Here is a 13,242-nt window from a genome sequence, read left to right on the forward strand (position 1 = left end):
TTTCTGTCTCTCATTTATTTGACTGATTTAAACAAAACAACTCTTCAGCTAAAATCACTTTAGGTCACAAATTCAAAACTCCAGACTCAAGTAATTAACATGCTTGATGCAAAGCAGCAGCAACACATTACTGTCAATAAAATGACAATCTAAAGAGACATCTTGAAAACTGACTGGATGACAGTGAATTGTGCTTCTGCTAAACTCCAGCAGCTAAGAGGTTCCACAAATATGGGCCCTTCACAGAGAAGGCACTGCTGAGTTTCTCTATAGGGTTGAGTTTGGGAACTTTTGGTCATCATGATGCATTAAAAAAAAGAATGATTTGACAGGAGCGTATGGTCCAAACTTTTTAAAACTGTGATTATAGTCAATGTGCTATGAAATACCCACTGGGCAAGGATTGAGTCACCTGGTTTGGGTTCTAATTATGTCTTTAAGTCACTTTTAACAAGGGACCTAAAATCTGTAAAATCTGTCCCAATATAGGGATTCTGTTATATTCTGACTCATTTTGTTTTAAAAGAAATTGACGGGCAGTATAGAGTTTACTCATTAATCATATTGGTGGCAGTTTCTGGGTGACCCTCATTTGAGTTCTATATGGAATGAGATATAGTGAGATATGGTGTATGAAAATTGGAGTTCATGAACATGTGGGCAGAAGAGGTGTGTCCATTTTTGGTAGGTGTTTCTCCTAAGGATACATAACCTAGTACCCTAGAGATATCACCTGACTGCCAAGAAATGACTGTGGATGGCATACCTTTTTAGATTGGGGACAGTAGAGATAGGAACTATGTTTACCACAGCCTTACATTATTACATATTAACTGAGGTCATTTACTAAGGAAGTCATATCCCTTAAAATCAAACCCCTAACTCACTTAGCTATATCCTCTTCTCAGTCTTCTCAGGAAAGATACAAGACAATATACCTATTTAACCTGTTATTTTTCTTGTATATTTCTCAGGAATTATACAAGACAGTATACCTATTGTACCTGTTGTACCTATATGTATATTCTGTATTAATTCAAGCAATTGATTGTCTCAAGTAATTTTTTTTTTTTTTTTACTAAATCTAAAACAAAAATGGTAGACAGTGGACAAAGAAAAAAGACTTGAATCTTTACCCAATAATTCTGTAACTTTGTGCAGAAAATAAATATGGATTCTTAGGTGTTATTCTTACAGATTCTGAGATCACACATGAAAAGTACCCAAGTGAGTTTGGTAGTACATCATCACAGATACAAATATATGATTCTACTTGCTGTATCATATAGACATTATTCCTTATCAGTATGCCAAGGTTCTGTTCAATGACTAGGGATGTATCTATATCATGGTCCTTGATTAAATGACCATGAGATGAAATGTCTAAATGAATAAGTGGTAAGATATTATCTTAGAATATTTCTTCTTTCAAAGACATAAAAGTCTCTATCAAGTAAAATCCAGAGCAGCACATTGCTTAGAAGCTAAATATGATGATGTGAAAAGAAAGCATCATGCTTAAATTGGGTTGAGAATTTGGGATACTACTAGCAGGGGTGGAGGCAGAATGTGGTGATCAAGGAGGAGGAGTTACCATTCTAGACAGGAAAAACTCTTCATGGGGGAATTTTAAACTTATAAATGTTCATCATCTTTACAAAATATAGAAAGATATTTAAAAGTTTTCAAATATTTTCAAATCTGGTGATCAACATTCATGGCTGAAAGAATAAGGTTAAAACATTGTTCTACTTGTTCAATTTGCAAGATATTTATGATCAAGAAAACTTTCCTTATTTCATTAGTGATTTCCATTCCCTAAGAAAGATCTTAGATGTTCATAAATTCTCCTGGAATTCAACCATGATATTTTTACATAATTTACATTTCTAAAATTACACAGATTAATAAGAATGTTTAAGTAGAAAATCCACAATACTTCTAGATTAGTTGAATTATATTGTGTTCATTATCATTATATTTATGAAACAATATTATACTAATCAGGTTGCACCATGTGGTAAAACTGTAAAGTTTGATGCATTTATTATGTTTATTTTAAATCTATATGTTATAAATATTTTAATATATTATATATATATTTTTTATTATATATAAAGTTTGAGCATATTATTATATATATACCCCTGATCTTGGCTGAGAAGTTTCAAACTGTAGAAAGAGCCTGTTGTTAGATGCTTCTGCATAAAAAGTCAAATGCTTCTCTAAGGATTAATATATTACGCTTATTCTAAGAAATACGTGATAAGGCATTGGATACAGTGTACACTGCTTGGGTGATGGGTGCACCAAAACCTCAGAAATCACCTCTAAATAATTTATTCATGTAACCAGACACCATCTGTTTCCCAAAGACCTATTGAAATTAAAAAAAAAAGAGAGAAATATATGCTAAGGAAGACATGATAACATGGGCTTCAGAGTCAGACATTCAGGATTCAAATCAGGACCTTTCCACTGAGCGAAGATGGGCAAATGCTTCTCCATTTCAAGCCTCAGTTCCCTCATGGAACCAAAGTGAAATGAGAGGAGGTGAACAAAGAGCTTACCCAGGTTCCAGTCTGTGGAGCATGTTAAATAAATGTTGCCCAACATCTTCCTCTTCTTTCTCTTTCTCCTCCTCTTCCTTGTCTTTGTTGTATATAAGAAGTAGCAGGAAAAAACCCCCAGAAGTTTAATTTAAAATTATACATGTCCTTCTTTATTTCTTATTTGTTAGGTTATTCATGATTCACAGTACTTTAACCTTTTATCACCTCAAAATGGAATTTATTTTTTCAGTTTTCTAATTGCTTATAATTTTCAAAAAAAAATCTTCATTTTGAACAGAAAGTATATATTGATGTGAACTCGATAAACTCCATTTTTAATCACTGGAGGAATCCTCAACAACATTTTTGCTTTAATTTTACATTCAGATTTTGTTTCGTAGGACAGTCAAGTCGAAGGACTCCCCTGATAGTCCTTTCAGGAGGTGACACAGCAAGAAATGCTGAATTTTTACAAACAGCTAGTATAGAACGCTTCTACTAAAGTTTTAGGTTTGGCTCAGCATCCTCAGTTTGAAAAGCAAGTTACAGCTTTCATCAATTAACCTTGCAGGGCTAGAAGCTTATGCATACTGAGGAAGACTGATGAATTTCATTGAAAATTGATGCTCATAGTAGCAATGAAATTGTATTCAGACTATTTTCATGTTCATCATTTAAAAGAGAATGCATGAGGGGGGAAAAGTGTCCAAAATTTGGAACTAGATACAAGGAAACCTTATTATAAATAATGAAATTTGAGGCCAACGAGCTAGGTTTTAATTTTTCTTTCGTGTCATTTATACTGCATGACCTCAGGTAAAGAAGTATGTTGACTTCCACTTGATGGAAAAATGATGAAAGAGGAAGCTATAAGCTGCCGGTTCACAGGTCTGGCTGTGAATTGAACTGCAAAAAATCATTTTAGTTAATCTAGTGGATCGCGAAACTCAAATATAAATAAGTAAAGCATCACTCCTTTCTCAGAAACAAAAGACAAATCCTACAAAGATATAATATTCTAGTATGAGCAGAATGCATGATATGAAACTATAAACGGAGTTTTTGTATTTTGATAGAGAATCTGACTCTTGGAAGGCGATATAAACTAGCTATATTTAGGCAGTACCAATGGGAGGCAGTGTTGCCTCATGCACAAAGGCATGTTCTTGAGAGCTAACTGACCTAGGTTCCTTTTCCTGTTCTTCATTAGTTATGGCAAGTTACTTTTCTTCTCTAAGCCTTATTTTTCATGTTGGTAAAATGGGTTAAACACAGTGCTTACATAGTACGGTTGTTATGACGATTAAATGAGAAAATGTATGTTAAGTGCTTAGCACAATGTTTGGCACGGGAAATGCTTGTATGTTGTAAACGAGATCTGCCAGTATTACTACCATTCCTTTAGCCAGTAAAGGACTGTCTAAGATAGATGATGTGGTTTGAATGTATAAGGTCTCTGCTTACATTAATTTATGTCATAACATTTGTTTTAATTCTTCCTTACTTTGATTATTTTGCCCAGCAGCAGCATATTATGGTATAATTTATAGCCTAAATATAAAAATGAGACTTTGATATTTACAGAAATTTTGCTTCCTCATTAAAAAGTAATTGATTAAGGAAATGGTGGTTTGGAAAATGCCTCACTGATTTTAAAAAGTTAGCTGAACATCACCTTATGACACTCTTTAAACAACTGTAGTGTTTGTGTAAAAAATATGTGGGTAATAAATGACAATATGAGGAACAAATATAAACTATGTGTTTGGTAAGTGAGTCAGTTCAGCTAGTCACACAACAAATTGACTTGGATGAAGTTTATATGTTATAATGGCATTTTATATATTTTTCATTCAAGAATGACTATGAATAGAGCTTTCAAAATTTATGTGTTTTTAGAGTATGTTTATCTTTCATATATGGCAATCACCTTGTTTTGCTCTTTCCATTCTATTCTGTTGCACTTTCTTTTCAATGCTATAGCATTGTGACCTAGACTCAATTCTCTTTTCACTTGCTGTATCTTTTTTGTTCTCAATGCCTTGGGCACCTGCAGTGTAATGCCATTAACCCCTTGGCCTTTGTAGAAATCAAAATATCTGTGTAGATATATATTGAAATTATTTCCTGCAACTATTGAAATTTCAATAAAGGTCATTGTGGTTCCACGTATTCTATAGACGTTGAATACTTTTTGTAGAACATGTTCAGTGTTTGGTATTTCTGAGTGACTGAGTTTTGATAAAAATAGAATTAAACTTAGACCCCATTAAAACTCCATATTTCGGAGGCATATAAGTATAGGGATACAGTAAACAGTCTAATGATATAAAAATCAACATGAATTGTATGTTTGAAAAATACGTCTGTTTTTAACATTGTTTTGTTTTTTTTTTCTTAAGAAAGGTAAGCTGCAAGTTAGTTGACAATGTTATTTAAATGCTTTGATCTCTCAACATTATGAGACTGTAAATTATAGAACAAATGTTACCCCAGGGAATGAATCCACTAAAATATTTGCCTTTATTTCATTGTAGTCGTTATTAATTTGATAATTTTCGAAAAAAGTTATAAGTCCAAATCAAACCTGTTTACCACAGTGAAAATGAAGTCTCTCAAATGTCTTCCATAGTTAAAATATCTACTATTATTCTTGTCACTTGTAAGTGTTGTGAGTCCCGAGCTTCACCTTCAGGGGCTTAATCCCGGGAGAACACATTCTGCCATTCCTCAAGTCCTGTTTTGTACCAGCTGGGAAACAGTGCCTCTTCCATTGTTCCTTAGCGAATTAGATCCCAGGAGCTTCAGGCCTTTGGAAATAGAGAATGTTGCCTATTGATGCTAACCTTTAACTGATTCAGTGGGCCTTTTTTATGCAGACATGCAAAGGGTGGTGATGTTTAAACTCCTTCCCTGAGTAGTGTAGCTGATTATCTGTGGAATGCTTCACCTCCTGGAAGTAAAGCGTGAAATGACAAACTTTAGAACATGTTTTAAAGGGATTTTTATTCATGTCAAGGTCTGTATGACTTTTGACAGACAAAATCTCCACTAGAAAGGGCTCACAGAATAATGTATGTAAGTTTACTGGCATTTTGACTTTAGTAGTTTACAAATATACCAGTTTACTTTCAAATTAACTAGTATTTTTATCTTATTTAGTGTGTCATTTTCTCCCCAAGACAAACCAGAAAGGAGATGCTAAAGAAGTTGCTTTTATGTTGACACTTGATCCATTGGGGGTTCTTAAGTGACTTTGGAGACTTTGTTCGTAATTTTTAGTAACCTGGAAAATCCCTAAATAATTTACTCATCTCATTTTATCCAGTTTTTGAGACCTTTGCCAAGTATCTGTTTATCAAAGTGCTAATGCTGTCAGACAAACATATGGATGAGTAGGTAGAACAACATACAGTCTTTTTCGCCAAGAACAGATGTGGGTTGTGGGTTTTTTTTTTTTTTAATTTAACTCAGGCAGAGCAATAGCTATGATTTAAGAAATAAAGATTTTAATTTGCAAAAATCTATCCAGATATGGTGTGGTATGGTACAAAAACATAGTTGTTGGAAGGGTAAGATCTAGAGCGGAAGTTCAATAAAAAGGGAACTGACATTTATGACTAATTTCAGAAATGCCAGGGACCAGTGCTGCACCCATATTTTCTTCCACTCTCTGGAGTCAGAGACCCTTGCACCTCAACATGTTAGCAAGTCTCTAACCTCACAGAACCTCATTCTCCTGTCTTAAAGATGTGCATCATCATCATATCTACCCTACTTCACCAGATCGTTTTGAGGAGCAAAGTAATTGTTGAAAAATTGCTCTGTAAATGGTAGAGCTTTAAACAAATATTCACAATTATTGTGTTTATATTTTGTATCCTCCTTACAAGTTGAGTCAATTAATTACTATTATGTGAAGCAAATTTTGGAGAGCACATTTAAAAACAGAGAGAAATTTGCCCAAAAGAAAAGAAGAGGATTGTGATACTAAGGAGATGTCATTGCCTACTGGAGCTCCCACTCTGACTCTAGAAATCAGAAAGTAAGTTGGGATGGGGTAGGGGAGGGAGAGAAGGAGAAGGATTGCTATCCTGATAATATATTTATTGTTTTCCAATGAGATGTATAAGCAAAGCATGGATCCTGAGAATGGACACTGTATATAAAAAATAAGGCACATGTTAAGTGCTTTAAATTATTTATAGCGAACCCAAGTAAAAACAGATGTGGAGAGGCTCTTCAGAATTCTTGGAGAACCTTAAAACTTATAGTGGATGATCAATAGCTGAGTCTCTGTAAGTGAAGGATAGCAGCATTATTATTATTAACGTGTTTTAAAAACAGGGCAAAACTCTAGTTTTTATGACTCTTTACAGAATATAGTAAACCACATTCAAAAGATGAATTACGGTTTTGAAATATTTGGGTGTTATATACTTAATAAATCATTGCTGCTTCTGTTATTGAATATTGGCTTTTGCTTTTAGAATGCTTGATTATCTGAATAAACATTTCTCTTTTTTGCACATATCTGTGAGTCTGGGGGGATTTTTTTCAGATAGTTTTTTGAGAAAACATTATATTTGAAAGACTAAGGAGGCAGAATTTTAATGGAATGCTGGAGGAAGTATTGTAAGGAGTTCTCACCTGGGCCTCTCCAATAAATAGCTGGGTGAATACAAAGTACAGTATATTACATTATAACGATTTCAAACCCTTTCAGCCTCAGTTTTTTTCACCTATCAAATGAACATATTAGACTACTACTAATGTCTCTTTCAATTCAAAAATTCTATTCTATGAAAGCATGTCTCCCTTCTTTATTTCCGTATACTTAAACTGTGTAATGTGTTTTTATTAATGGCACCATAGATAATTCTTCCCTTATTATGGCCTAAAGATGAATTAACATAATAGAAAGCAGATGTATACAAACTTGACAATTATGCAAATATAGTAGATAGCCCTGTAGGTACTGTACTACTTCGGAAAGGTTTGAGATGGGCATTAAGTCTTCCTTGTTAATCCTGTATTTAATGACCTCTAAATAGCATCTTTTGAGACCTTCGATTCCTTTCAACAAGTTAGAAAAACATTCTGATTTATCCCTCTTCCTTGTTCCCATCCTCTGGCACCAGCTACTGTCTTTATATTAGAATTTGACTTCCTTTCCTTTCACGTTGTGGCTAAAGAAATAATTGTTATCATGTTTTACTAGTGACTTCGTAGATGTCTAACAAGACATCACTTTTTCAGGAGAGGGGAGGAATTCCCTGAGCAGGAGCTATGTTCAGTTGTTACACAGTGAAGCTTTCCTAAGTACTCATTGCATAGCCAATATCAGACAGCTTTATCTTTGACAGCACAGACAAGATGTACTGATGTTTTGCCTAGAGTTTACCTGATTATTTAGTTTCATGTGCCAAACAATGATAAATAAGTAGTTAAACTCTCAGAACCAGGTCTACATGGAACATTTTAGTGGGCTGTACACATGTCTAGTGTTTCTTCAGACTGGCTGGAGCCACATTATTTTAAATCATTTTGGAGGAGCATCCTTATTGAGACTAGAAGTAAGAACTCATTTTTTAGCCTGCTATTAGCTTTCTTTTAATGATCTCCTTCAGATTTGCCAACAGATACCTCGCCTATGCCCATTTTCAGGGGCTGCTAATTAAGTAATAACCTTTAACTTAGATAAGTGTTTTTTTTTTTTTAACTCAGTTTATAAAGCTTTCTGATCAACTTAGTTTGTAATAAATATCAAGTGCCATGTTACATAGGAATGTTACACCCAAAAAAATTCAGACTGGGGTGGAGGAGTGAAACATCAAACCCATCATATGGCAAAAGCAAAAGATGTTAAAAAAAAAATATAACAAAGAAACAGTGAAATATAGTTAGTGCATCATAAGTTGATCACCTTTTTCGTAGATCACTAAATTGCTGGCCTAGAAGTCTGGTAGCACTGTTTATTTAGCCATTAATAACAAGAACAACCACCTCCAAATAAAAAATTCCACCTACTCATCAGCATTCTAACTCAGCATGTTGCCTGTGACAAGCGACACTCTGAAAAAAATGGTCCTTTGAAGCTTGTCTTGCCAGGAAGCTGCTATTTCTGGTATAGTTACATGATTTGGGGAGACTATGGTTAAGTCTTTCAGGCATACACATATGTCCATCATCTGGCATTCGTAGGTGCTGATCAAATCACCAAACTCACTGGCACACACTGAGTGACTACACTGGGGGCCTGGAGTGTTGGTATTTCTCAGACTCAAGTGGGCACATTACTGATCTCTGTAATCCACAAAATACGTATGTGAGCTTTACTATGGTTAAACAGTGAATCCACTGTTCTTAGGTGTCATCGATTGCAATTTTAAAATAAGGCGGGTTAGATTTAAGAATGTGTGTCTGGCATGCAAACTTTCTCTGGAAAAGGTCTAAGAAAAACTGAAATCAATACTGCAATGCTACATTATATGGGAGTTTGAAATCAGAGGGTTGAGTATCTACTTCTTTTCCTCTTGGTTAGGAACTTAGGAGGTACCTCAGAATATCAGATCTGGTCTGTTTCAAAAGCAACACTTTTAATAAATAGCAGAAAAGCAAATAAAACACCTTTAACTTTTTGTAATAAATCATTTTGTTTTTTTTATAGATTGCATGTGGCGTTTGAGGCAGAGCGAGCAAAGCTGCCAATACTGCAAGCTGATGCTTCAGCACCTTTCATTTTTCTCTCTGAGCAGGAACCCTCTTCTTAAACTTGTTCATTTTACAGAGAGAAAATCGAAGCCACTGGTATATTGTCAGAGCTGCTTTATTGTCATCATTTACAAAGGTCACTGGAATTAATTGATTTCTTATATTACATATTGTAAACTGACTCATTTTTTGACACATTTATGGGAAAGTGGCAGGATCTAAGTGGCTGGTTATTGTCTTTTTGCTTTATATTACAAACTAGAAAACCAATAATAGCTCTGAAATCACAGTTGTGGAAAAAAATAACCCATAGTTTTAAAGAAGCTGATTCTGTTAACTATGTGGTTAGTTGAACTAAAAGAAGGCAGGAGAGTGCTCCAGAAGATGAAATACAAATGCTAGGTTTCTTTTACTGTCTTTCGAGGACCCAGTAAAGAGGGCAGTGAATGTTTCCATGAATATCCTCAATTGGTGTTGTCTGTTTGAAAGCATATTCTAAGTAGCTGGCTTCCCTTTGCAAGATTGGAAGTAAAAATTAACCCACAATGAATTCCATGAATCATCAATACATGGATGCTCATAGAGTTTACTGAGAGTAATTCTGTCTCAGAGGCATTGCTTCTGAAACTAAAGATGAGAAATATATCAGTAATATTTATGGTACCAGAGCACAGTATATTCTAGGTAGATATTTTGAACCTTTACTTCTCTTTTTGTTTTCACATTATCCCCTTTTCACTGAATTAGGAAGGTTCTACTCATATTCATAGCCTGCTTTCACTGAAATTAGAGGCACAGAAACAAGGACATATTGTTAAAAATGAATAAATTAGAGCCGAATTAAGCCATCCAGCTCAATAACGGCAAAGGAAATATAGCAGTTGGTTAGAACAAACAATCTTCTTAAATAGGAAATGTACTTTAAAGCCATCCTGCTGTGATCCTGTTAATTACCAAAGAAGATTAGAACTCTTCTGGTTCATGGGATCCTTTTACCTAGTGTGTGGCAGTTCCAGCTGCATTAGCAATCAGACATTTGCACTGTCCCTTCAGACCAGTGAGGGGATGTTATTAAAGGGAAGTCATTTACCCCAGTCCGTAAGATGTAGCCTGGCAGAAATTCAGTAACTGTTTGTGATATACTCAATCCGCTACTCTGCTTAGTGGTTTTAGCTCTTAACATACAACAGCATTTGCCTTAATTTGCATCCACTGGGTGAGAGAGAATAAAAATGCCCCATTTGGTGGGTTGATTTCAAAACACAGAATAATGTGTGATCTGTTTTTCACTACAAATAATGTGAAGAAAAAGGAAAATTACACCCCCTCACCCGTGTCTCTCCTCTCCTCTCTCTGTCTCCTTCTCTCTTCCTCATCTCCTTCTCTCTCCCTCTCCTCCTCTCTTCTCCCCCAGTATTCCCTTTTCTTCTGTCTCCCTCCTTTTTCTCCTCCCCCCAACACTGCTTTTTCTCTCCCACTCACATCCTCTGATGGGCATTCAAGCTAGTAAAATGCATGTTGGAGAATCTCACAAACACAGCTAGGCACACACAGAGCCAGCTGGGTTTTGCATGTGAATTTCTTCTCAGAAGTGCAATAAAAGAAAAATGCTCTTAGAATTCAGACAAGAGGAAGACATCAAAGGAGGATTTAGGTGTAAAAACGTGATCATCGAGGTGACAAGAAATAGAACGTATTTTAAAAGACATGTGTATTTTAAACTTACCTCGAAAAGCAGTTTCAGTGCTAGCCCACCTCCGATGTCCCTGCGTGCTGGATTCCTCAGTTCCTTGGTTGAGATAATCACATGGTTGTGTTCTTGCCCGGTGTAAATAGGTGCATTTGCGTGTCTGTTTAACAAAGTGTACACAAATATGTACTATAGATATGCACACATGCACATAATCTTATCTCTGTATTTTAAAATATAAAGGAAGGCAGGAGGCTGCAGCCAGGATTCCTTCTTTTTCCCGGAACTCTTTTTCTCAGTCGGCAGGCTGAGGCTTTCAATCCAGTGAAGAGAGATCCTGTGAGCTGGCTTTATTTTTCCTTGTTTCCATGGTGGTTAGTGGTGCATCGTTCACCCGATCAGTTGTCACACTGACATGGTGCTGCCTGCTCAGCGGTCATTAATAACTGAACACCCTCCACTCCCCAGAGAGGAACCAATCGCTTCAGACTGCCAAGATGTAGCACTCGCAGCTGCTCCAGTCTGGTTGGCTGAAACAAACTGTCTGTTCTATGACACTGCCTCTTAGGATACAAATAAATGAAACAGGCTTGCATATTTTCCTAGGTATCATTTTCCTTATTTTTTTTTCCCCTTTCTGGAGGAATGTTGGGAATTTTTTGACAAGTTTTCTCAATTTGAGGTTATCAGTCATTCAGAGAAACAATGTTTTCAGTCTGCAAATAGGCAGGACACACTACTGATAAGGATTTCCCAAATATTAAAAGCACCTCGTAGAGACTCACACCTCCAACTCTGTCTCTGTGAAGTTCAGCAATGACTGTATTATTTAAGAAGAGAAACTTGCAACTGTTTTGAGTGGCATTTGGTTCTCTATAGATCCTACTTAATTTAGCATATGTGCTTGGTGTTCAATAACACTTTTTTTTTTAGCAATGACATTTCTTGTCTGGATTGACCAGATTTTTAAAATAAAACATGTATTTGCCTCTCTGTAATTCACAACATTGGCATTTGAGGGGGTACTTTTTAAAAATATATATTTCTAATTATACACACTGACTTATCCTTATATGATGTAATCAATCTAGGAGCTACATATGAATGGGTACATGTGTAGGTGTGTTTGTGTATCTGTGAGTGTGTGTGTGTGTGTGTGTGTGTATGTATTTAGGATATATTTTTTTACCACTCTGGGTAAATAATTCAATTGTAATAAGTTAAATTATAAAAAAAAACTATTTATCTTTGTTCTTAGGCCTATTAACTCTGAGAGGATATTTCCCGGGAAAATATACTATATAAACCATATATGTAAAACATTTTTATTAATTACCAGAAATTTGGAAAACACAAACACATAGCAGTGCATATTTCTCGAAGAACATCTATGAAAAAATCAAAAAGCAGTTTTAAAAATGCATGTTTTACAACCTTAATTAGTATAATAAAGAAACATCTTGTTGAGGAGAATGGAACATGAGGATTAATAATATATCAACAGGTCAAAAGCAGACTAGTCATAACTCCAACCCCAGTTTTGAGAGACTACCCTCTAGTGGAGTAAAAAGAAATGGCACTTATTAGATTTAGGGAAAAAAAAAAAAGTCTTCATAACTAATTGCTCCTTAAGTATTTATTGACATGACATAGACCAATAGTTTGCAGTTACAATAACAATACCAGAAAAAATTTTAAACAATCGGCTTATCTTTAAATACTAAATATTTTCACTCTGTAGTTTTCTAGAAACAGTTCCCAAATGCTTTTTCTCTATAAGAATTTATTCAAATGAATCAAAATAAGTTCAAGATAAAAGTAGCATCTCATTTAACTTAGTATTTATTTCAGAATGTTATTGTAAGGTTTCATTCTTTACTAGATACTCTAGTATTTACTCAGAAAGCCCGAGTCAATTCTGTATGTTAGGGATCATGGTTGAGTGTTGGGATGTTGTGTTAAGAGTATGTTTACATAAAATTTAATGTACTTTTAATAATAGTAATAATCATCCTTCTTACCCCTTAATTTTAATCTAGGAAATCTTGATGTCTTTAATATTCTAAATTATTTCAATATTTGCAGAATTTATTGCCACATATGAAAGAATAATCTTAAAATTGTGATAATTATTTGAAAAAGAAATTTTTATTTATGTCATGGTATCTAAGTGATTAATTTTCATCGATTGGTATTGACTGTATAATTGACAAATCCAGTAATCAAACCAATTATAATGCACTCCCATAATGAAGGTAAGTTGTGATAGTCAAACAGATACATGAT

At 34.7% G+C, this 13,242-nt stretch overlaps 1 protein-coding gene across 3 annotated transcripts in view; it reads right to left on the reverse strand.

Moving 5' to 3' along the window:
• Positions 1-11,789, reverse strand: part of LRRN3 (leucine rich repeat neuronal 3) — a 33,828-nt gene extending 22,039 nt beyond the window's left edge. Inside the window, exons 1-3 of one of the 3 annotated variants that reach the window (XM_011948170.1) lie at positions 10,993-11,789; positions 5,399-5,505; positions 2,571-2,652 (exon numbers count right to left, since the gene is read on the reverse strand). The gene's annotated coding sequence lies outside the window, so the exon portion shown is untranslated. The remainder of the gene's footprint in view (positions 1-2,570; positions 2,653-5,398; positions 5,506-10,992) is intronic. The other 2 variants (XM_011948167.1, XM_011948169.1) reach the window with 2 other exon arrangements.
• Positions 11,790-13,242: the final 1,453 nt, after the last annotated feature.

This window comes from Colobus angolensis, unplaced genomic scaffold, assembly GCF_000951035.1.
Source record: "Colobus angolensis palliatus isolate OR3802 unplaced genomic scaffold, Cang.pa_1.0 Scaffold275, whole genome shotgun sequence".
NCBI lineage: Eukaryota > Metazoa > Chordata > Mammalia > Primates > Cercopithecidae > Colobus > Colobus angolensis.